Below are 22937 nucleotides of genomic sequence, written 5' to 3' on the forward strand. Positions count from 1 at the left end.
TCACCCTCTTATTTTTACCTGATTTGCTTCAAACTTCATCAGTGTAATGTCAATACACAGCAGATGTAGACCTATGACAGGATTTTTGATATTTGAAATATTGTTGCCATGGCAACAGGTCAAACTGTAATAATATTCTTGAGTGTTTTTGAGGCTCTTAACATGCTTCAAATTGCATGAAACTCGACACACACATCAATATTGTCAACCAGTAGACATGGACAAAGCCATAGAAATGGGCGTGGTGGAGGGGCACAGTAGCGCCACCTTTTGACAAAAGTGGGGGGGTTAGTTTTTCCTACAGTCACCAAACTCGGTACACATATTATTCTCATCAAGCCGGACAATTTTCTAATTTACATTCATTAGCTCCGACCAACAGGAAGTCAGCTATTTTGGTTTGAATGTTAATTTTTTGAAAAAACAGGCTATGAATTTTATACTACTACTCCTACAGGGTTTATCCAATTTACACCAAGCTTTTTTTAACTTGTTGCTAACACATTGAAGTTGTTTAATTGCAAACGGATTTTGGATATCTCAAACGGTTTGGCCGTGGCGAGGCAACGAATTTATGGCAAGAAAAGGGAAACAAAGTGTTATAACTTCTGCATACATTAATTGATTTTGATGAAACTTTGGCTTAGTCTTCGTTGTACAAGGCTGATCACATGGATTTGACTATTGTGATTCAAAGTCATAGCGCCACCAACTGGAAGCAGAAAATGTGTCACTTTCAGCATACATTGAGATCACCCTCTTATTTTTACCTGATTTGCTTCAAAATTCATCAGAATAATGTTAAAACTTGGCACATGTAATCCTTTGAAAATGGGCAGGGAGGAGGGGCTCTATAACGGCACCTTGTAGTGCAGTAAATGTGGAGTGAATTTGACATAGTCCTTTGATGTTTAACCGTTTTAAGTGCCTATTGCCCGCTGTGCACAGTTGCCCTGAAGCCACCGGGGTGGCGGTGCCACCGGGCTTGGGCCCGCCATCGCTGCTCGCAGCTATATTTTATTTTTATTTTTTTATCTTCCGGGGCTTTTTGGGGGCCTTAACATGCTCAAAAACTCTTGAAAATTGGCACACACATTGGAATCCGCGGCCATTAGGACGCCCCAGAGGCTGGTATCTGGGCGTGGCAGGGGGGCTCGACAGCGCCACCTTGAAAAAAGTCTGAAAATTTGGTCCATATATTAAACACGCTTGCACGTATTAGTATGAAACTCGGTACACCTATAGACCTCATCGGGCCGAACAACTTTCGTACTCTAAGTTAAACGCCACGCCAACAGGAAGTCAGCTATTAAGGGTTGTTTGAAAAACGCATGCTCTGGAATTTGATATACTCCTCCTAGACGATTAATCCGATCGCCACCAAACTCGGTCAGCATGAAGTCAAGACACTGATGATTAAAAATTGCCAGGGGATTTTTGATATCTCGAACGGTTTGGCCGTGGCGAGGCAACGAATTTATGGCGAGAAAAAGGAAACAGGAAATGTGTTATAACCTCTGCATACATATATTGATCTTTATGAAACTTCACGAGTGTGTTGGTTGTAGTAGTCTGATCACATGGATGTGACTATTGTGAGTCAAAGTTATAGTGCCACCAACTGGCAGCAGGAAGTGTATCACTTTTTGAAATGCTTTGAGATCACCCTCTTATTTTTACCTGATTTGCTTCAAACTTCATCAATGTAATGGCAATACACATCAGATGTAGACCTATGACAGGATTTTTGATATTTGAAATATTGTTGCCATGGCAACAGGTCAAACTGTAATAATATTCTTGAGTGTTTTTGAGGCTCTTAACATGCTTCAAATTGCATGAAACTCGACACACACATCAATATTGTCAACCAGTAGACATGGACAAAGCCATAGAAATGGGCGTGGTGGAGGGGCTCAGTAGCGCCACCTTTTGACAAAAGTGGGGGGGTTAGTTTTTCCTACAGTCACCAAACTCTGTACACATATTGTTCTCATCAAGCCGGACAATTTTCTAATTTACATTCATTAGCTCCGACCAACAGGAAGTCGGCTATTTTTGTTTGAATGTTAATTTTTTGAAAAAACAGGCTATGAATTTTATACTACTACTCCTACAGGGTTTATCCAATTTACACCAAGCTTTTTTTAACTTGTTGCTAACACATTGAAGTTGTTTAATTGCAAACGGATTTTGGATATCTCAAACGGTTTGGCCGTGGCGAGGCAACAAATTTATGGCGAGAAAAAGGAAACAGGAAATGTGTTATAACGTCTGCATACATATATTGATCTTTATGAAACTTCACGAGTGTGTTAGTTGTAGTAGTCTGATCACATGGATGTGACTATTGTGAGTCAAAGTTATAGCACCACCAACTGGCAGCAGGAAGTGTATCACTTTTTGAAATGCTTTGAGATCACCCTCTTATTTTTACCTGATTTGCTTCAAACTTCATCAGTGTAATGTCAATACACAGCAGATGTAGACCTATGACAGGATTTTTGATATTTGAAATATTGTTGCCATGGCAACAGGTCAAACTGTAATAATATTCTTGAGTGTTTTTGAGGCTCTTAACATGCTTCAAATTGCATGAAACTCGACACACACATCAATATTGTCAACCAGTAGACATGGACAAAGCCATAGAAATGGGCGTGGTGAAGGGGCTCAGTAGCGCCACCTTTTGTCAAAAGTGGGGGTTAGTTTTTCCTACAGTCACCAAACTCGGTACACATATTGTTCTCATCAAGCTGGACAATTTTCTAATTTACATTCATTAGCTCCGACCAACAGGAAGTCGGCTATTTTTGTTTGAATGTTAATTTTTTGAAAAAACAAGCTATGAATTTTATACTAATACTCCTACAGGGTTTATCCAATTTACACCAAGCTTTTTTTAACTTGTTGCTAACACATTGAAGTTGTTTAATTGCAAACGGATTTTGGATATCTCAAACGGTTTGGCCGTGGCGAGGCAACGAATTTATGGCAAGAAAAGGGAAACAAAGTGTTATAACTTCTGCATACATTAATTGATTTTGATGAAACTTTGGCTTAGTCTTCGTTGTACAAGGCTGATCACATGGATGTGACTATTGTGATTCAAAGTCATAGCGCCACCAACTGGAAGCAGAAAATGTGTCACTTTCAGCATACATTGAGATCACCCTCTTATTTTTACCTGATTTGCTTCAAAATTCATCAGAATAATGTTAAAACTTGGCACATGTAATCCTTTGAAAATGGGCAGGGAGGAGGGGCTCTATAGCGGCACCTTGTAGTGCAGTAAATGTGGAGTGAATTTGACATAGTCCTTTGATGTTTAACCATTTTAAGTGCCTATTGCCCGCTGTGCACAGTTGCCCTGAAGCCACCGGGGTGGCGGTGCCACCGGGCTTGGGCCCGCCATCGCTGCTCGCAGCTATATTTAGGGCCCAAGCGAATTAAGCGCGCAGGGCCCTCTTGTTCTTCTAAGGATTATTAGGGCCCAAGCGAAAATTCGCGCAGGGCCCTCTTGTTCTTCTAAGGATTATTAGGGCCCAAGCGAATTAAGCGCGCAGGGCCCTCTTGTTCTTCTAAGGATTATTAGGGCCCAAGCGAAAATTCGCGCAGGGCCCTCTTGTTCTTCTAAGGATTATTAGGGCCCAAGCGAAAATTCGCGCAGGGCCCTCTTGTTCTTCTAAGGATTATTAGGGCCCAAGCGAAAATTCGCGCAGGGCCCTCTTGTTCTTCTAAGGATTATTAGGGCCCAAGCGAATTAAGCGCGCAGGGCCCTCTTGTTCTTCTAAGGATTATTAGGGCCCAAGCGAAAATTCGCGCAGGGCCCTCTTGTTCTTCTAAGGATTATTAGGGCCCAAGCGAATTAAGCGCGCAGGGCCCTCTTGTTCTTCTAAGGATTATTAGGGCCCAAGCGAAAATTCGCGCAGGGCCCTCTTGTTCTTCTAAGGATTATTTTTTTTTTTTTTATTTATTTATTTTTTTTTTTTTTTTTTTTTTTTCCGTCTTCCGGGGCTTTTTGGGGGCCTTAACATGCTCAAAAACTCTTGAAAATTGGCACACACATTGGAATCCGCGGCCATTAGGACGCCGGAGAGGCTGGTACCCGGGCGTGGCAGGGGGGCTCGACAGCGCCCCCTTGAAAAAAGTCTGAAAATTTGGTCCATATATTAAACATGCTTGCACGTATTAGTATGAAACTCGGTACACATATAGACCTCATCGGGCCGAACAACTTTCGCGCTCTAAGTTAATCGCCACGCCAACAGGAAGTCAGCTATTAAGGGTTGTTTGAAAAACGCATGCTCTGGAATTTGATATACTCCTCCTAGACGATTAATCCGATCGCCACCAAACTCGGTCAGCATGAAGTCAAGACACTGATGATTAAAAATTGCCAGGGGATTTTTGATATCTCGAACGGTTTGGCCGTGGCGAGGCAACGAATTTATGGCGAGAAAAAGGAAACAGGAAATGTGTTATAACGTCTTAATACATATATTGATCTTTATGAAACTTCACGAGTGTGTTCGTTATAGGAGTCTGATCACATGGATGTGACTATTGTGAGTCAAAGTTATAGCGCCACCAACTGGCAGCAGGAAGTGTATCACTTTTTGAAATGTTTTGAGATCACCCTCTTATTTTTACCTGATTTGCTTCAAACTTCATCAGTGTAATGTCAATACACAGCAGATGTAGACCTATGACAGGATTTTTGATATTTGAAATATTGTTGCCATGGCAACAGGTCAAACTGTAATAATATTCTTGAGTGTTTTTGAGGCTCTTAACATGCTTCAAATTGCATGAAACTCGACACACACATCAATATTGTCAACCAGTAGACATGGACAAAGCCATAGAAATGGGCGTGGTGGAGGGGCTCAGTAGCGCCACCTTTTGACAAAAGTGGGGGTTAGTTTTTCCTACAGTCACCAAACTCGGTACACATATTATTCTCATCAAGCCGGACAATTTTCTAATTTACATTCATTAGCTCCGACCAACAGGAAGTCAGCTATTTTGGTTTGAATGTTAATTTTTTGAAAAAACAGGCTATGAATTTTATACTACTACTCCTACAGGGTTTATCCAATTTAGTGCCAGCTTTTTTGAACTTGTTTCGTACAGATTGAAGTTGTTTAATTGCAAAAGGATTTTGGATATCTCAAACGGTTTGGCCGTGGCGAGGCAACGAATTTATGGCGAGAAAAGGGAAACAGGAAATGTGTTATAACTTCTGCATACATTGATTGATGTTTATGAAACTTCAGGAGTGTGTTGGTTGTAGTAGTCTGATCACATGGATGTAACTATTGTGAGTCAAAGTTATAGCGCCACCAAATGGCAGCAAGAAGTGTATCACTTTTAAAATGCTTTGAGATCACCCTCTTATTTTTACCTGATTTGCTTCAAACTTCATCAGTGTAATGTCAATACACAGCAGATGTAGACCTATGACAGGATTTTTGATATTTGAAATATTGTTGCCATGGCAACAGGTCAAACTGTAATAATATTCTTGAGTGTTTTTGAGGCTCTTAACATGCTTCAAATTGCATGAAACTCGACACACACATCAATATTGTCAACCAGTAGACATGGACAAAGCCATAGAAATGGGCGTGGTGGAGGGGCTCAGTAGCGCCACCTTTTGACAAAAGTGGGGGGGTTAGTTTTTCCTACAGTCACCAAACTCGGTACACATATTATTCTCATCAAGCCGGACAATTTTCTAATTTACATTCATTAGCTCCGACCAACAGGAAGTCAGCTATTTTGGTTTGAATGTTAATTTTTTGAAAAAACAGGCTATGAATTTTATACTACTACTCCTACAGGGTTTATCCAATTTACACCAAGCTTTTTTTAACTTGTTGCGAACACATTGAAGTTGTTTAATTGCAAAAGGATTTTGGATATCTCAAACGGTTTGGCCGTGGCGAGGCAACGAATTTATGGCGAGAAAAGGGAAACAGGAAATGTGTTATAACTTCTGCATACATTGATTGATGTTTATGAAACTTCAGGAGTGTGTTGGTTGTAGTAGTCTGATCACATGGATGTAACTATTGTGAGTCAAAGTTATAGCGCCACCAAATGGCAGCAAGAAGTGTATCACTTTTAAAATGCTTTGAGATCACCCTCTTATTTTTACCTGATTTGCTTCAAACTTCATCAGTGTAATGTCAATACACAGCAGATGTAGACCTATGACAGGATTTTTGATATTTGAAATATTGTTGCCATGGCAACAGGTCAAACTGTAATAATATTCTTGAGTGTTTTTGAGGCTCTTAACATGCTTCAAATTGCATGAAACTCGACACACACATCAATATTGTCAACCAGTAGACATGGACAAAGCCATAGAAATGGGCGTGGTGGAGGGGCTCAGTAGCGCCACCTTTTGACAAAAGTGGGGGGTTAGTTTTTCCTACAGTCACCAAACTCGGTACACATATTATTCTCATCAAGCCGGACAATTTTCTAATTTACATTCATTAGCTCCGACCAACAGGAAGTCAGCTATTTTGGTTTGAATGTTAATTTTTCGAAAAAACAGGCTATGAATTTTATACTACTACTCCTACAGGGTTTATCCAATTTACACCAAGCTTTTTTTAACTTGTTGCTAACACATTGAAGTTGTTTAATTGCAAACGGATTTTGGATATCTCAAACGGTTTGGCCGTGGCGAGGCAACGAATTTATGGCAAGAAAAGGGAAACAAAGTGTTATAACTTCTGCATACATTAATTGATTTTGATGAAACTTTGGCTTAGTCTTCGTTGTACAAGGCTGATCACATGGATTTGACTATTGTGATTCAAAGTCATAGCGCCACCAACTGGAAGCAGAAAATGTGTCACTTTCAGCATACATTGAGATCACCCTCTTATTTTTACCTGATTTGCTTCAAAATTCATCAGAATAATGTTAAAACTTGGCACATGTAATCCTTTGAAAATGGGCAGGGAGGAGGGGCTCTATAACGGCACCTTGTAGTGCAGTAAATGTGGAGTGAATTTGACATAGTCCTTTGATGTTTAACCGTTTTAAGTGCCTATTGCCCGCTGTGCACAGTTGCCCTGAAGCCACCGGGGTGGCGGTGCCACCGGGCTTGGGCCCGCCATCGCTGCTCGCAGCTATATTTAGGGCCCAAGCGAAAATTCGCGCAGGGCCCTCTTGTTCTTCTAAGGATTATTTTTTTTTTTTTTATTATTTTTTTTTTTTTTTTTTTCCGTCTTCCGGGGCTTTTTGGGGGCCTTAACATGCTCAAAAACTCTTGAAAATTGGCACACACATTGGAATCCGCGGCCATTAGGACGCCGGAGAGGTTGGTACCCGGGCGTGGCAGGGGGGCTCGACAGCGCCCCCTTGAAAAAAGTCTGAAAATTTGGTCCATATATTAAACATGCTTGCACGTATTAGTATGAAACTCGGTACACATATAGACCTCATCGGGCCGAACAACTTTCGCGCTCTAAGTTAATCGCCACGCCAACAGGAAGTCAGCTATTAAGGGTTGTTTGAAAAACGCATGCTCTGGAATTTGATATACTTCTCCTAGACGATTAATCCGATCGCCACCAAACTCGGTCAGCATGAAGTCAAGACACTGATGATTAAAAATTGCCAGGGGATTTTTGATATCTCGAACGGTTTGGCCGTGGCGAGGCAACGAATTTATGGCGAGAAAAAGGAAACAGGAAATGTGTTATAACGTCTTAATACATATATTGATCTTTATGAAACTTCACGAGTGTGTTCGTTATAGGAGTCTGATCACATGGATGTGACTATTGTGAATCAAAGTTATAGCGCCACCAACTGGCAGCAGGAAGTGTATCACTTTTTGAAATGTTTTGAGATCACCCTCTTATTTTTACCTGATTTGCTTCAAACTTCATCAGTGTAATGTCAATACACAGCAGATGTAGACCTATGACAGGATTTTTGATATTTGAAATATTGTTGCCATGGCAACAGGTCAAACTGTAATAATATTCTTGAGTGTTTTTGAGGCTCTTAACATGCTTCAAATTGCATGAAACTCGACACACACATCAATATTGTCAACCAGTAGACATGGACAAAGCCATAGAAATGGGCGTGGTGGAGGGGCTCAGTAGCGCCACCTTTTGACAAAAGTGGGGGGTTAGTTTTTCCTACAGTCACCAAACTCGGTACACATATTACTCTCATCAAGCCGGACAATTTTCTAATTTACATTCATTAGCTCCGACCAACAGGAAGTCAGCTATTTTGGTTTGAATGTTAATTTTTTGAAAAAACAGGCTATGAATTTTATACTACTACTCCTACAGGGTTTATCCAATTTACACCAAGCTTTTTTAACTTGTTGCGAACACATTGAAGTTGTTTAATTGCAAACGGATTTTGGATATCTCAAACGGTTTGGCCGTGGCGAGGCAACGAATTTATGGCGAGAAAAGGGAAACAGGAAATGTGTTATAACTTCTGCATACATTGATTGATGTTTATGAAACTTCAGGAGTGTGTTGGTTGTAGTAGTCTGATCACATGGATGTAACTATTGTGAGTCAAAGTTATAGCGCCACCAAATGGCAGCAAGAAGTGTATCACTTTTAAAATGCTTTGAGATCACCCTCTTATTTTTACCTGATTTGCTTCAAACTTCATCAGTGTAATGTCAATACACAGCAGATGTAGACCTATGACAGGATTTTTGATATTTGAAATATCGTTGCCATGGCGACAGGTCAAACTGTAATAATATTCTTGAGTGTTTTTGAGGCTCTTAACATGCTTCAATTTGCATGAAACTCGACACACACATCAATATTGTCAACCAGTAGACATGGACAAAGCCATAGAAATGGGCGTGGTGGAGGGGCTCAGTAGCGCCACCTTTTGACAAAAGTGGGGGGGTTAGTTTTTCCTACAGTCACCAAACTCGGTACACATATTATTCTCATCAAGCCGGACAATTTTCTCATTTACATTCATTAGCTCCGACCAACAGGAAGTCAGCTATTTTGGTTTGAATGTTAATTTTTTGAAAAAACAGGCTATGAATTTTATACTACTACTCCTACAGGGTTTATCCAATTTACACCAAGCTTTTTTTAACTTGTTGCTAACACATTGAAGTTGTTTAATTGCAAACGGATTTTGGATATCTCAAACGGTTTGGCCGTGGCGAGGCAACGAATTTATGGCAAGAAAAGGGAAACAAAGTGTTATAACTTCTGCATACATTAATTGATTTTGATGAAACTTTGGCTTAGTCTTCGTTGTACAAGGCTGATCACATGGATTTGACTATTGTGATTCAAAGTCATAGCGCCACCAACTGGAAGCAGAAAATGTGTCACTTTCAGCATACATTGAGATCACCCTCTTATTTTTACCTGATTTGCTTCAAAATTCATCAGAATAATGTTAAAACTTGGCACATGTAATCCTTTGAAAATGGGCAGGGAGGAGGGGCTCTACAACGGCACCTTGTAGTGCAGTAAATGTGGAGTGAATTTGACATAGTCCTTTGATGTTTAACCGTTTTAAGTGCCTATTGCCCGCTGTGCACAGTTGCCCTGAAGCCACCGGGGTGGCGGTGCCACCGGGCTTGGGCCCGCCATCGCTGCTCGCAGCTATATTTATTAGGGCCCAAGCGAATTAAGCGCGCAGGGCCCTCTTGTTCTTCTAAGGATTATTAGGGCCCAAGCGAATTAAGCGCGCAGGGCCCTCTTGTTCTTCTAAGGATTATTAGGGCCCAAGCGAAAATTCGCGCAGGGCCCTCTTGTTCTTCTAAGGATTATTATTAGGGCCCAAGCGAAAATTCGCGCAGGGCCCTCTTGTTCTTCTAAGGATTATTAGGGCCCAAGCGAAAATTCGCGCAGGGCCCTCTTGTTCTTCTAAGGATTATTATTATTATTATTATTTTTTTTTTTTTTTTTTTTTTCCGTCTTCCGGGGCTTTTTGGGGGCCTTAACATGCTCAAAAACTCTTGAAAATTGGCACACACATTGGAATCCGCGGCCATTAGGACGCCGGAGAGGCTGGTACCCGGGCGTGGCAGGGGGGCTCGACAGCGCCCCCTTGAAAAAAGTCTGAAAATTTGGTCCATATATTAAACATGCTTGCACGTATTAGTATGAAACTCGGTACACATATAGACCTCATCGGGCCGAACAACTTTCGCGCTCTAAGTTAATCGCCACGCCAACAGGAAGTCAGCTATTAAGGGTTGTTTGAAAAACGCATGCTCTGGAATTTGATATACTCCTCCTAGACGATTAATCCGATCGCCACCAAACTCGGTCAGCATGAAGTCAAGACACTGATGATTAAAAATTGCCAGGGGATTTTTGATATCTCGAACGGTTTGGCCGTGGCGAGGCAACGAATTTATGGCGAGAAAAAGGAAACAGGAAATGTGTTATAACGTCTTAATACATATATTGATCTTTATGAAACTTCACGAGTGTGTTCGTTATAGGAGTCTGATCACATGGATGTGACTATTGTGAGTCAAAGTTATAGCGCCACCAACTGGCAGCAGGAAGTGTATCACTTTTTGAAATGTTTTGAGATCACCCTCTTATTTTTACCTGATTTGCTTCAAACTTCATCAGTGTAATGTCAATACACAGCAGATGTAGACCTATGACAGGATTTTTGATATTTGAAATATTGTTGCCATGGCAACAGGTCAAACTGTAATAATATTCTTGAGTGTTTTTGAGGCTCTTAACATGCTTCAAATTGCATGAAACTCGACACACACATCAATATTGTCAACCAGTAGACATGGACAAAGCCATAGAAATGGGCGTGGTGGAGGGGCTCAGTAGCGCCACCTTTTGACAAAAGTGGGGGTTAGTTTTTCCTACAGTCACCAAACTCGGTACACATATTATTCTCATCAAGCCGGACAATTTTCTAATTTACATTCATTAGCTCCGACCAACAGGAAGTCAGCTATTTTGGTTTGAATGTTAATTTTTTGAAAAAACAGGCTATGAATTTTATACTACTACTCCTACAGGGTTTATCCAATTTACACCAAGCTTTTTTTAACTTGTTGCGAACACATTGAAGTTGTTTAATTGCAAACGGATTTTGGATATCTCAAACGGTTTGGCCGTGGCGAGGCAACGAATTTATGGCGAGAAAAAGGAAACAGGAAATGTGTTATAACTTCTGCATACATTGATTGATGTTTATGAAACTTCAGGAGTGTGTTGGTTGTAGTAGTCTGATCACATGGATGTAACTATTGTGAGTCAAAGTTATAGCGCCACCAAATGGCAGCAAGAAGTGTATCACTTTTAAAATGCTTTGAGATCACCCTCTTATTTTTACCTGATTTGCTTCAAACTTCATCAGTGTAATGTCAATACACAGCAGATGTAGACCTATGACAGGATTTTTGATATTTGAAATATTGTTGCCATGGCAACAGGTCAAACTGTAATAATATTCTTGAGTGTTTTTGAGGCTCTTAACATGCTTCAAATTGCATGAAACTCGACACACACATCAATATTGTCAACCAGTAGACATGGACAAAGCCATAGAAATGGGCGTGGTGGAGGGGCTCAGTAGCGCCACCTTTTGACAAAAGTGGGGGTTAGTTTTTCCTACAGACACCAAACTCGGTACACATATTATTCTCATCAAGCCGGACAATTTTCTAATTTACATTCATTAGCTCCGACCAACAGGAAGTCAGCTATTTTGGTTTGAATGTTAATTTTTTGAAAAAACAGGCTATGAATTTTATACTACTACTCCTACAGGGTTTATCCAATTTACACCAAGCTTTTTTTAACTTGTTGCTAACACATTGAAGTTGTTTAATTGCAAACGGATTTTGGATATCTCAAACGGTTTGGCCGTGGCGAGGCAACGAATTTATGGCAAGAAAAGGGAAACAAAGTGTTATAACTTCTGCATACATTAATTGATTTTGATGAAACTTTGGCTTAGTCTTCGTTGTACAAGGCTGATCACATGGATTTGAGTATTGTGATTCAAAGTCATAGCGCCACCAACTGGAAGCAGAAAATGTGTCACTTTCAGCATACATTGAGATCACCCTCTTATTTTTACCTGATTTGCTTCAAAATTCATCAGAATAATGTTAAAACTTGGCACATGTAATCCTTTGAAAATGGGCAGGGAGGAGGGGCTCTATAGCGGCACCTTGTAGTGCAGTAAATGTGGAGTGAATTTGACATAGTCCTTTGATGTTTAACCGTTTTAAGTGCCTATTGCCCGCTGTGCACAGTTGCCCTGAAGCCACCGGGGTGGCGGTGCCACCGGGCTTGGGCCCGCCATTGCTGCTCGCAGCTATATTTATTAGGGCCCAAGCGAATTAAGCGCGCAGGGCCCTCTTGTTCTTCTAAGGATTATTAGGGCCCAAGCGAATTAAGCGCGCAGGGCCCTCTTGTTCTTCTAAGGATTATTAGGGCCCAAGCGAAAATTCGCGCAGGGCCCTCTTGTTCTTCTAAGGATTATTATTAGGGCCCAAGCGAAAATTCGCGCAGGGCCCTCTTGTTCTTCTAAGGATTATTAGGGCCCAAGCGAAAATTCGCGCAGGGCCCTCTTGTTCTTCTAAGGATTATTATTATTATTATTTTTTTTTTATTTTTTTTTTTTTTCCGTCTTCCGGGGCTTTTTGGGGGCCTTAACATGCTCAAAAACTCTTGAAAATTGGCACACACATTGGAATCCGCGGCCATTAGGACGCCGGAGAGGCTGGTACCCGGGCGTGGCAGGGGGGCTCGACAGCGCCCCCTTGAAAAAGTCTGAAAATTTGGTCCATATATTAAACATGCTTGCACGTATTAGTATGAAACTCGGTACACATATAGACCTCATCGGGCCGAACAACTTTCGCGCTCTAAGTTAATCGCCACGCCAACAGGAAGTCAGCTATTAAGGGTTGTTTGAAAAACGCATGCTCTGGAATTTGATATACTCCTCCTAGACGATTAATCCGATCGCCACCAAACTCGGTCAGCATGAAGTCAAGACACTGATGATTAAAAATTGCCAGGGGATTTTTGATATCTCGAACGGTTTGGCCGTGGCGAGGCAACGAATTTATGGCGAGAAAAAGGAAACAGGAAATGTGTTATAACGTCTTAATACATATATTGATCTTTATGAAACTTCACGAGTGTGTTCGTTATAGGAGTCTGATCACATGGATGTGACTATTGTGAGTCAAAGTTATAGCGCCACCAACTGGCAGCAGGAAGTGTATCACTTTTTGAAATGTTTTGAGATCACCCTCTTATTTTTACCTGATTTGCTTCAAACTTCATCAGTGTAATGTCAATACACAGCAGATGTAGACCTATGACAGGATTTTTGATATTTGAAATATTGTTGCCATGGCAACAGGTCAAACTGTAATAATATTCTTGAGTGTTTTTGAGGCTCTTAACATGTTTCAAATTGCATGAAACTCGACACACACATCAATATTGTCAACCAGTAGACATGGACAAAGCCATAGAAATGGGCGTGGTGGAGGGGCTCAGTAGCGCCACCTTTTGACATAAGTGGGGGGGTTAGTTTTTCCTACAGTCACCAAACTCGGTACACATATTATTCTCATCAAGCCGGACAATTTTCTAATTTACATTCATTAGCTCCGACCAACAGGAAGTCAGCTATTTTGGTTTGAATGTTAATTTTTTGAAAAAACAGGCTATGAATTTTATACTACTACTCCTACAGGGTTTATCCAATTTACACCAAGCTTTTTTTAACTTGTTGCGAACACATTGAAGTTGTTTAATTGCAAAACGGATTTTGGATATCTCAAACGGTTTGGCCGTGGCGAGGCAACGAATTTATGGTGAGAAAAGGGAAACAGGAAATGTGTTATAACTTCTGCATACATTGATTGATGTTTATGAAACTTCAGGAGTGTGTTGGTTGTAGTAGTCTGATCACATGGATGTAACTATTGTGAGTCAAAGTTATAGCGCCACCAAATGGCAGCAAGAAGTGTATCACTTTTAAAATGTTTTGAGATCACCCTCTTATTTTTACCTGATTTGCTTCAAACTTCATCAGTGTAATGTCAATACACAGCAGATGTAGACCTATGACAGGATTTTTGATATTTGAAATATCGTTGCCATGGCGACAGGTCAAGCTGTAATAATATTCTTGAGTGTTTTTGAGGCTCTTAACATGCTTCAATTTGCATGAAACTCGACACACACATCAATATTGTCAACCAGTAGACATGGACAAAGCCATAGAAATGGGCGTGGTGGAGGGGCTCAGTAGCGCCACCTTTTGACAAAAGTGGGGGGTTAGTTTTTCCTACAGTCACCAAACTCGGTACATATATTGATCTCATCAAGCCGGACAATTTTCTAATTTACATTCATTAGCTCCGACCAACAGGAAGTCGGCTATTTTTGTTTGAATGTTAATTTTTTGAAAAAACAGGCTATGAATTTTATACTACTACTCCTACAGGGTTTATCCAATTTACACCAAGCTTTTTTTAACTTGTTGCTAACACATTGAAGTTGTTTAATTGCAAACGGATTTTGGATATCTCAAACGGTTTGGCCGTGGCGAGGCAACGAATTTATGGCAAGAAAAGGGAAACAAAGTGTTATAACTTCTGCATACATTAATTGATTTTGATGAAACTTTGGCTTAGTCTTCGTTGTACAAGGCTGATCACATGGATTTGACTATTGTGATTCAAAGTCATAGCGCCACCAACTGGAAGCAGAAAATGTGTCACTTTCAGCATACATTGAGATCACCCTCTTATTTTTACCTGATTTGCTTCAAAATTCATCAGAATAATGTTAAAACTTGGCACATGTAATCCTTTGAAAATGGGCAGGGAGGAGGGGCTCTATAACGGCACCTTGTAGTGCAGTAAATGTGGAGTAAATTTGACATAGTCCTTTGATGTTTAACCGTTTTAAGTGCCTATTGCCCGCTGTGCACAGTTGCCCTGAAGCCACCGGGGTGGCGGTGCCACCGGGCTTGGGCCCGCCATCGCTGCTCGCAGCTATATTTATTATTATTATTTTTTTTTTTTTTTTTTTTTTCCGTCTTCCGGGGCTTTTTGGGGGCCTTAACATGCTCAAAAACTCTTGAAAATTGGCACACACATTGGAATCCGCGGCCATTAGGACGCCGGAGAGGCTGGTACCCGGGCGTGGCAGGGGGGCTCGACAGCGCCCCCTTGAAAAAAGTCTGAAAATTTGGTCCATATATTAAACATGCTTGCACGTATTAGTATGAAACTTGGTACACATATAGACCTCATCGGGCCGAACAACTTTCGCGCTCTAAGTTAATCGCCACGCCAACAGGAAGTCAGCTATTAAGGGTTGTTTGAAAAACGCATGCTCTGGAATTTGATATACTCCTCCTAGACGATTAATCCGATCGCCACCAAACTCGGTCAGCATGAAGTCAAGACACTGATGATTAAAAATTGCCAGGGGATTTTTGATATCTCGAACGGTTTGGCCGTGGCGAGGCAACGAATTTATGGCGAGAAAAAGGAAACAGGAAATGTGTTATAACGTCTTAATACATATATTGATCTTTATGAAACTTCACGAGTGTGTTCGTTATAGGAGTCTGATCACATGGATGTGACTATTGTGAGTCAAAGTTATAGCGCCACCAACTGGCAGCAGGAAGTGTATCACTTTTTGAAATGTTTTGAGATCACCCTCTTATTTTTACCTGATTTGCTTCAAACTTCATCAGTGTAATGTCAATACACAGCAGATGTAGACCTATGACAGGATTTTTGATATTTGAAATATTGTTGCCATGGCAACAGGTCAAACTGTAATAATATTCTTGAGTGTTTTTGAGGCTCTTAACATGCTTCAAATTGCATGAAACTCGACACACACATCAATATTGTCAACCAGTAGACATGGACAAAGCCATAGAAATGGGCGTGGTGGAGGGGCTCAGTAGCGCCACCTTTTGACAAAAGTGGGGGGGTTAGTTTTTCCTACAGTCACCAAACTCGGTACACATATTATTCTCATCAAGCCGGACAATTTTCTAATTTACATTCATTAGCTCCGACCAACAGGAAGTCAGCTATTTTGGTTTGAATGTTAATTTTTTGAAAAAACAGGCTATGAATTTTATACTACTACTCCTACAGGGTTTATCCAATTTACACCAAGCTTTTTTTAACTTGTTGCGAACACATTGAAGTTGTTTGATTGCAAACGGATTTTGGATATCTCAAACGGTTTGGCCGTGGCGAGGCAACGAATTTATGGCAAGAAAAGGGAAACAAAGTGTTATAACTTCTGCATACATTAATTGATTTTGATGAAACTTTGGCTTAGTCTTCGTTGTACAAGGCTGATCACATGGATTTGACTATTGTGATTCAAAGTCATAGCGCCACCAACTGGAAGCAGAAAATGTCACTTTCAGCATACATTGAGATCACCCTCTTATTTTTACCTGATTTGCTTCAAAATTCATCAGAATAATGTTAAAACTTGGCACATGTAATCCTTTGAAAATGGGCAGGGAGGAGGGGCTCTATAACGGCACCTTGTAGTGCAGTAAATGTGGAGTGAATTTGACATAGTCCTTTGATGTTTAACCGTTTTAAGTGCCTATTGCCCGCTGTGCACAGTTGCCCTGAAGCCACCGGGGTGGCGGTGCCACCGGGCTTGGGCCCGCCATCGCTGCTCGCAGCTATATTTATTCTTCTTCTCCAAAATGAATTCGCATTTTTGAGGGCCTAAACATTCTCAAAAACTCATGAAACTTTGCACACGCGTCAGAAGTGGTGAAAAATTACATCTGATATGGGTTTCAGAATTAGGTGTGGCAAAATGGCTCGATAGCGCCACCTACAAAATTTCAATTAAGCACCCTTCGTGCTACGTTTCACGTATAGTTATGAAATTCGGTAGACAGATGTAACAGCCCAATACCTACAAAAAACCCCTGGGTGCAAAGTTTGTAAACCCAACAGGAAGTGAGATATTTCGAATTTTCTCTACAAAATTTTGGCAGTTTTTGCCATTTCCACATGTTGTACTTTAACGAACTCCTCCTAGAGCTTAAATCAGATCAACATCATATTTGGTCAGTCTAATCTAAAGGCCTTTGAGACGTTAAATTGCGAAGATCTAGAGTTTTCGCTGAAGGGCATGTCCGTGGCGGCCTGGCAAAGTTTGATGTTTCGCCATGAAACAGGAAGTTGTTGTAACTCAGGCATACAATGTCTGATCTGCCCCAAACTTCACATGTTTTATTAGAGTCCTGACCTGAAGACATCTATATGACAATATTCAGTTACAGTCATAGCGCCACCTGGGGGCAACAGGAAATGACATGTTTTACACTGTGATTAACTCCTCATAGAGATTGAACCAGATCAACATCATAATATGGCCAGTCTAATCTTAAGGCCTTTGAGATGTTAAATTGCAAAGATCTTGAGTTTTCGTTGAAGAAATGGCCGACAAAGTCTGATGTTTCGCCATGTAAGGTGAATCACTTTTTTGAGGGCCGAAACATACTCGAAAACTCATGAAACTTTGCAGATGCGTCAGAAGTGGTGAAAATTTACGTCTGATATAGATTTCAGAATTAAGTGTGGCAAAATGGCTCGATAGCGCCACCTAAAAATTTTAAACGAAGTGCCCCTGACACTACGTTTCATGTACAGGTATGAAATTTGGTACACACATCTAACAGCCCAATACCTACAAAAAAGTCTGTTGGAGTGAAATCTGAAAACCAACAGGAAGTCAGATTTTTTGAATTTTCTTTGCAAAATTTGTGCAGTTTTTGCCATTTCCAGACGTTGTACTTTAACGAACTCCTCCTAGAGCTTTAATCAGATCAACATCATATTTGGTCAGTCTAATCTAAAGGCCTTTGAGACGTTAAATTGCGAAGATCTAGAGTTTTCGCTGAAAGGTGTGTCCGTGGCGACCTGGCAAAATTCGATGATTCGCCATGAAACAGGAAGTTGTTGTACAATGTCTGATCAGCCCCAAACTTCACATGTTTTATTAGAGTCCTGACTTTAAGACATCTATATGACAATATTCAGTTACAGTCATAGCGCCACCTGCAGTCAACAGTAAATGACATGTTTTACACTGTGATTAACTCCTCATAGAGATTTAACCAGATACACATCAAATGTGATCAGTCTAATCTTAAGACCTTAGCAATGATAAATATCAAATATCTTGAGTTTTCGCTGAAGGGCGTGTCCGTGGTGGACTGACAAAGTCTGATGTTTCGCCATGAACGATGAAGCTGTTGTAGCTGAGGCATGCTATGTCTGATCTGCTCCAAACTTCACATGTGTGATAAGAGTCCTGGCCAAAAGACATCTATATGACAATATTCAGTTAGCCATAGCGCCACCTGCTGGCAACAGGAAATGGCATGCTTTACACTGTAAATCACTACCAGATTCACATTTCATTATGCCACGAAGTACCAAACATGCTAGAAACACGTTAAATCATGCAACACTTGGCTGAATGCTAATTTATGCGATTAACGGCACTAAAGAAACAGGACGTTGTTGTAACTCAGGCATACAATGTCCAATCTGCTCCAAACTTCACATGTTCGATAAAAGTCCTGGCCTGAAGACATCAACATAGCAATATTAGTAAGTGTGGCATTTCGAAATGACTTTGGCATAATTCTCCTGTATTCACTCGCTTACGTGCATGTCGCCCACTGATCACTGTTCCTAAGGCCAACACGTGGCGGTGAACCCGGGTGCGAGGGCCCTTTCATCGCTGCTTGCAGCTTTAATTAGGGCCCGAGCACCGATGGTGTGAGGACCCTATTGGAATTGCTCAGCCAATTATTCTTCTTCTCCAAAATGAATCGCAATTTTGAAGGCCTAAACATCATCAAAAACTCATGAAACTTTGCACAAGCGTCAGAAGTGGTGAAAATTTACATCTGATATGGGTTTCAGAATTAGGTGTGGCAAAATGGCTCGATAGCGCCACCTACAAAATTTCAATTAAGCGCCCTTCGTGCTACGTTTCACGTACAGTTATGAAATTCGGTAGACAGATGTAACAGCCAAATACCTACAAAAAAGCCCCTGGGTGCAAAGTTTGTAAACCCAACAGGAAGTGAGATATTTTGAATTTTCTCTGCAAAAATTTGGCAGTTTTTGCCATTTCCACATGTTGTACTTTAACAAACTCCTCCTAGAGCTTAAATCAGATCAACATCATATTTAGTCAGTCTAATCTAAAGGCCTTTGAGACGTTAAATTGCGAAGATCTAGAGTTTTCGCTGAAGGGCGTGTCCGTAGCGGCCTGGCAAAGTTCGATGTTTCGCCATGAAACAGGAAGATGTTGTAACTCGGGCATACAATGTCTGATCTGCCCCAAACTTCCCATGTTTTATTAGAGTCCTGACCTGAAGACATCTATATGACAATATTCAGTTACAGTCATAGCGCCACCTGGGGGCAACAGGAAATGACATGTTTTACACTGTGATCAACTCCTCATAGAAATTAAACCAGATCAACATCATATATGGCCAGTCTAATCTTAAGGCCTTTGAGACGTTAAATTGCAAAGATCTTGAGTTTTCGTTGAAGGGCGTGTCCGTGGTGACCGACAAAGTCTGATGTTTCGCCATGTAAGGTGAATCACTTTTTTGAGGGCCGAAACATACTCGAAAATTCATGAAACTTTGCAGATGCGTCAGAAGTGGTGAAAATTTATGTCTGATATGGGTTTCAGAATTAAGTGTGGCAAAATGGCTTGATAGCGCCACCTACAAAATTTCAATTAAGCGCCCTTCGTGCTACGTTTCACGTACAGTTATGAAATTCGGTAGACAGATGTAACAGCCAAATACCTACAAAAAAGTCTCTTGGAGTGAAATCTGAAAACCAACAGGAAGTGAGATATTTTGAATTTTCTTTGCAAAATTTGTGCAGTTTTTGCCATTTCCAGACGTTGTACTTTAACGAACTCCTCCTAGAGCTTTAATCAGATCAACATCATATTTGGTCAGTCTAATCTAAAGGCCTTTGAGACGTTAAATTGCGAAGATCTAGAGTTTTCGCTGAAGGGCGTGTCCGTGGCGGCCTGGCAAAGTTCGATGTTTCGCCATGAAACAGGAAGATGTTGTAACTCGGGCATACAATGTCTGATCTGCCCCAAACTTCACATGTTTTATTAGAGTCCTGACCTGAAGACATTTATATGACAATATTCAGTTACAGTCATAGCGCCACCTGGAGGCAACAGGAAATTACATGTTTTACACTGTGATCAACTCCTCATAGAGATTAAACCAGATCAACATCATATATGGCCAGTCTTATCTTAAGGCCTTTGAGATGTTAAATATCAAAGATCTTGAGTTTTTGCTGAAGGGCGTGTCCGTGGCGGACTGACAAAGTCTGATGTTTCGCCATGAAAGAGGAAGCTGTTGTAACTCAGGCATACTATGTCTGATCTGCTCCAAACTTCACATGAGTGATAAGAGTCCTGGCCTAAAGACATCTATATGACTATATTCAGTTATCTATAGCGCCACCAGTTGGCAGCAGGAAATGTGGCACTTTTACATGATTTTGCCATAATTCTTCTGTATTTACTTGCTCACATGCATGTCGCCCACTGTTCGCTGTTTTCCTAAGGCCAACTGGTGGCGGTGAGCCCGGGTGCGAGGGCCCTTTCATCGCTGCTTGCAGCTTTAATTTTGTTTTGTTTTTTGTTTTTGTTTTTGGAGCGTTCCTTCAGTTCTGAACTATTTACCTTAACTCCTGTTAATGGAGCTTAAACTATCAAGTCTCCAGTGGTTAAACACTTTAAAAACCCTCCTTGACATTGTTTCAGCAGATTCCTCTTTTTAATCTGGTTGGCACACTTGAAATTTTGCATCAGGCATATTTGTAAAACAGAGCAGATTGTCCCTTTCAACTGAGTCATGGAAGTCATGGAGCACTTTCCCCCCAGAGTGCTATGAATGTGTGCTGTGCCAACAATCTGTCTGTTATCATGCACTATTGAGAAGCGCTCAGGCACAGAGAATAACCTATTTAAATTGAGACCCAGGGAGCTGAAATAAGGGCACAGAACAAGCCATCATCTCTAATCTTTGATGTTTTACCCCAAATTAACTGAATACTGTGAGTGCCACATGCATGACAAAGGTCTTATGTACAACTTCAATGAAGCTGAAGATATTCATGCGCTGGAGGAGGCCTTTCACAGTGTTGAGATATAAGGTGGGCCAAGTGATATTCCTGGGGAAGAGTAATTTTTTTAAAAATTGAGTATGACAATTTTTAATAATATGGTTCCAAGTTATTTAATAAATTATTTTTTGATTGTGAAAGAGCAACATACCTATGACACTAGGGGTAGGAATTACATTATTTGTCCATGTAAATGTAAAAGTTTGGTGGGGGAACCCATGTTTATGTATACTAGTGCAATTGCTTAGATTAAATGGTGTCAATAAAAAGATTAAAGGAAAATGGAGGTTTTAAAAGAGTGATAAAAATATTGTTTGAGTTTAATTAGGTTTGTTGTGTGTGTTTAATATAATTATTATTTGTATTTTATGTGTTTTTTGTTTTTGTTTTAGGAGATATTGCCTCTGTCAAGTTTGTACATGCCTCATTTTAAATAACGAGGACCACAATGGAAATAAGCCATTGGCTTTATTGTGTTTTTATCCTCACCAGTTTTTTTTAAAGTGTATGGGATACTTGCTATATTGTACAGTTTGTAAACTTTTCAAATAATTTCAAACCAAACCAGTCTCCCTAATTACGAGGGATGCTTGCAGGTTCACCACATAGTAGTGGGAACTTTGGGTACATAGCTGGGCCAAGCTCTTAGAACAATGTGAAAGTATGCTGGCCTGAACTCTATGCATGTATTGCTGAAGGAAAAGGCTTGCAAGTCCCCCACCCTCTTGAACGCAGTAAGGAGGGCCGTCTTCATGGAAAGGGCACCATGTGTTATAACGGATCTCTCCATAGGGCCTGTAAGATCAAGGAGAGAAAAGAGGATGAGGCGCAGTCTTCGAGGACTTAACCTCTGCCCCTCTCTCAGGAACCTGATAATCAGGTCATGTTTCTTCATGAGGACCTGCCATCTACTGTGTCATGGGTAGAAGCAGATAGCCACTTCTCCAGGCCCTCTTAATTACCTTCATGGATGCCCTCCCCACCCCCCACCCAAAAGAACATTACATCATGAGAAGGTGCCATTTTAAGGCATGTAGCAGGGCAAATATCACGGTCAACAACTCTAGGCAGTTGATGTGCCAGTGCAGACGGGGCCCCTGTCCAGTTCTCTGAGATTGCACGCCAATTGCATATAATGCCGACCATAAGATAAAATTATGATAGCACCACAAATTACAAACCATAATTCAGCCAGCTTTTTATTAGCCTTATAAAACTCGATCAACTGTTAAAACAAAACACCACAACTAGTGGAGCCTAAAAATATATTTAAACATATGTGTAACTAACAAAACACACACCCCTAACCATAACAGTTAAACTCTTGCAATATTTAATTAAATTATAAGATAAATATTAAACAAACATAGTAATAAAATGAAGTAAAAATGTATTCAGGGATTGCATTTTAGTTCAGTGCAAGGTTTCAATTTGTTTTTAAAAAGTTAAGAGCAACTTGCATAACTGTAAAAAAAAAAAAAAAAAAAAAAAAAAAACATATGTAAATGTATAGAAACTGTCATTTACATTTAAGTATGACAAAAGTATGTAAGTAATGTAAAAAGTATGTTTTCAGAAATAATGCACTTTCTTAGTACATTGTAGTACATTGAAATGGCCCTCCTATAAGTGAATGTCAAGCCAAAGTGGTGACAGGCAATTCGAGATAGAGACCCCTGGT

The 22937-nt window shown here is 40.5% G+C and overlaps 1 protein-coding gene across 1 annotated transcript in view; it reads left to right on the top strand.

The window, feature by feature from the left end:
- Positions 1 to 22937, top strand: part of LOC137019898 (microcephalin-like) — a 157992-nt gene that overhangs the window by 101454 nt on the left and 33601 nt on the right. The window lies entirely within an intron of this gene.

This window comes from Chanodichthys erythropterus, chromosome 5, assembly GCF_024489055.1.
Source record: "Chanodichthys erythropterus isolate Z2021 chromosome 5, ASM2448905v1, whole genome shotgun sequence".
NCBI lineage: Eukaryota > Metazoa > Chordata > Actinopteri > Cypriniformes > Xenocyprididae > Chanodichthys > Chanodichthys erythropterus.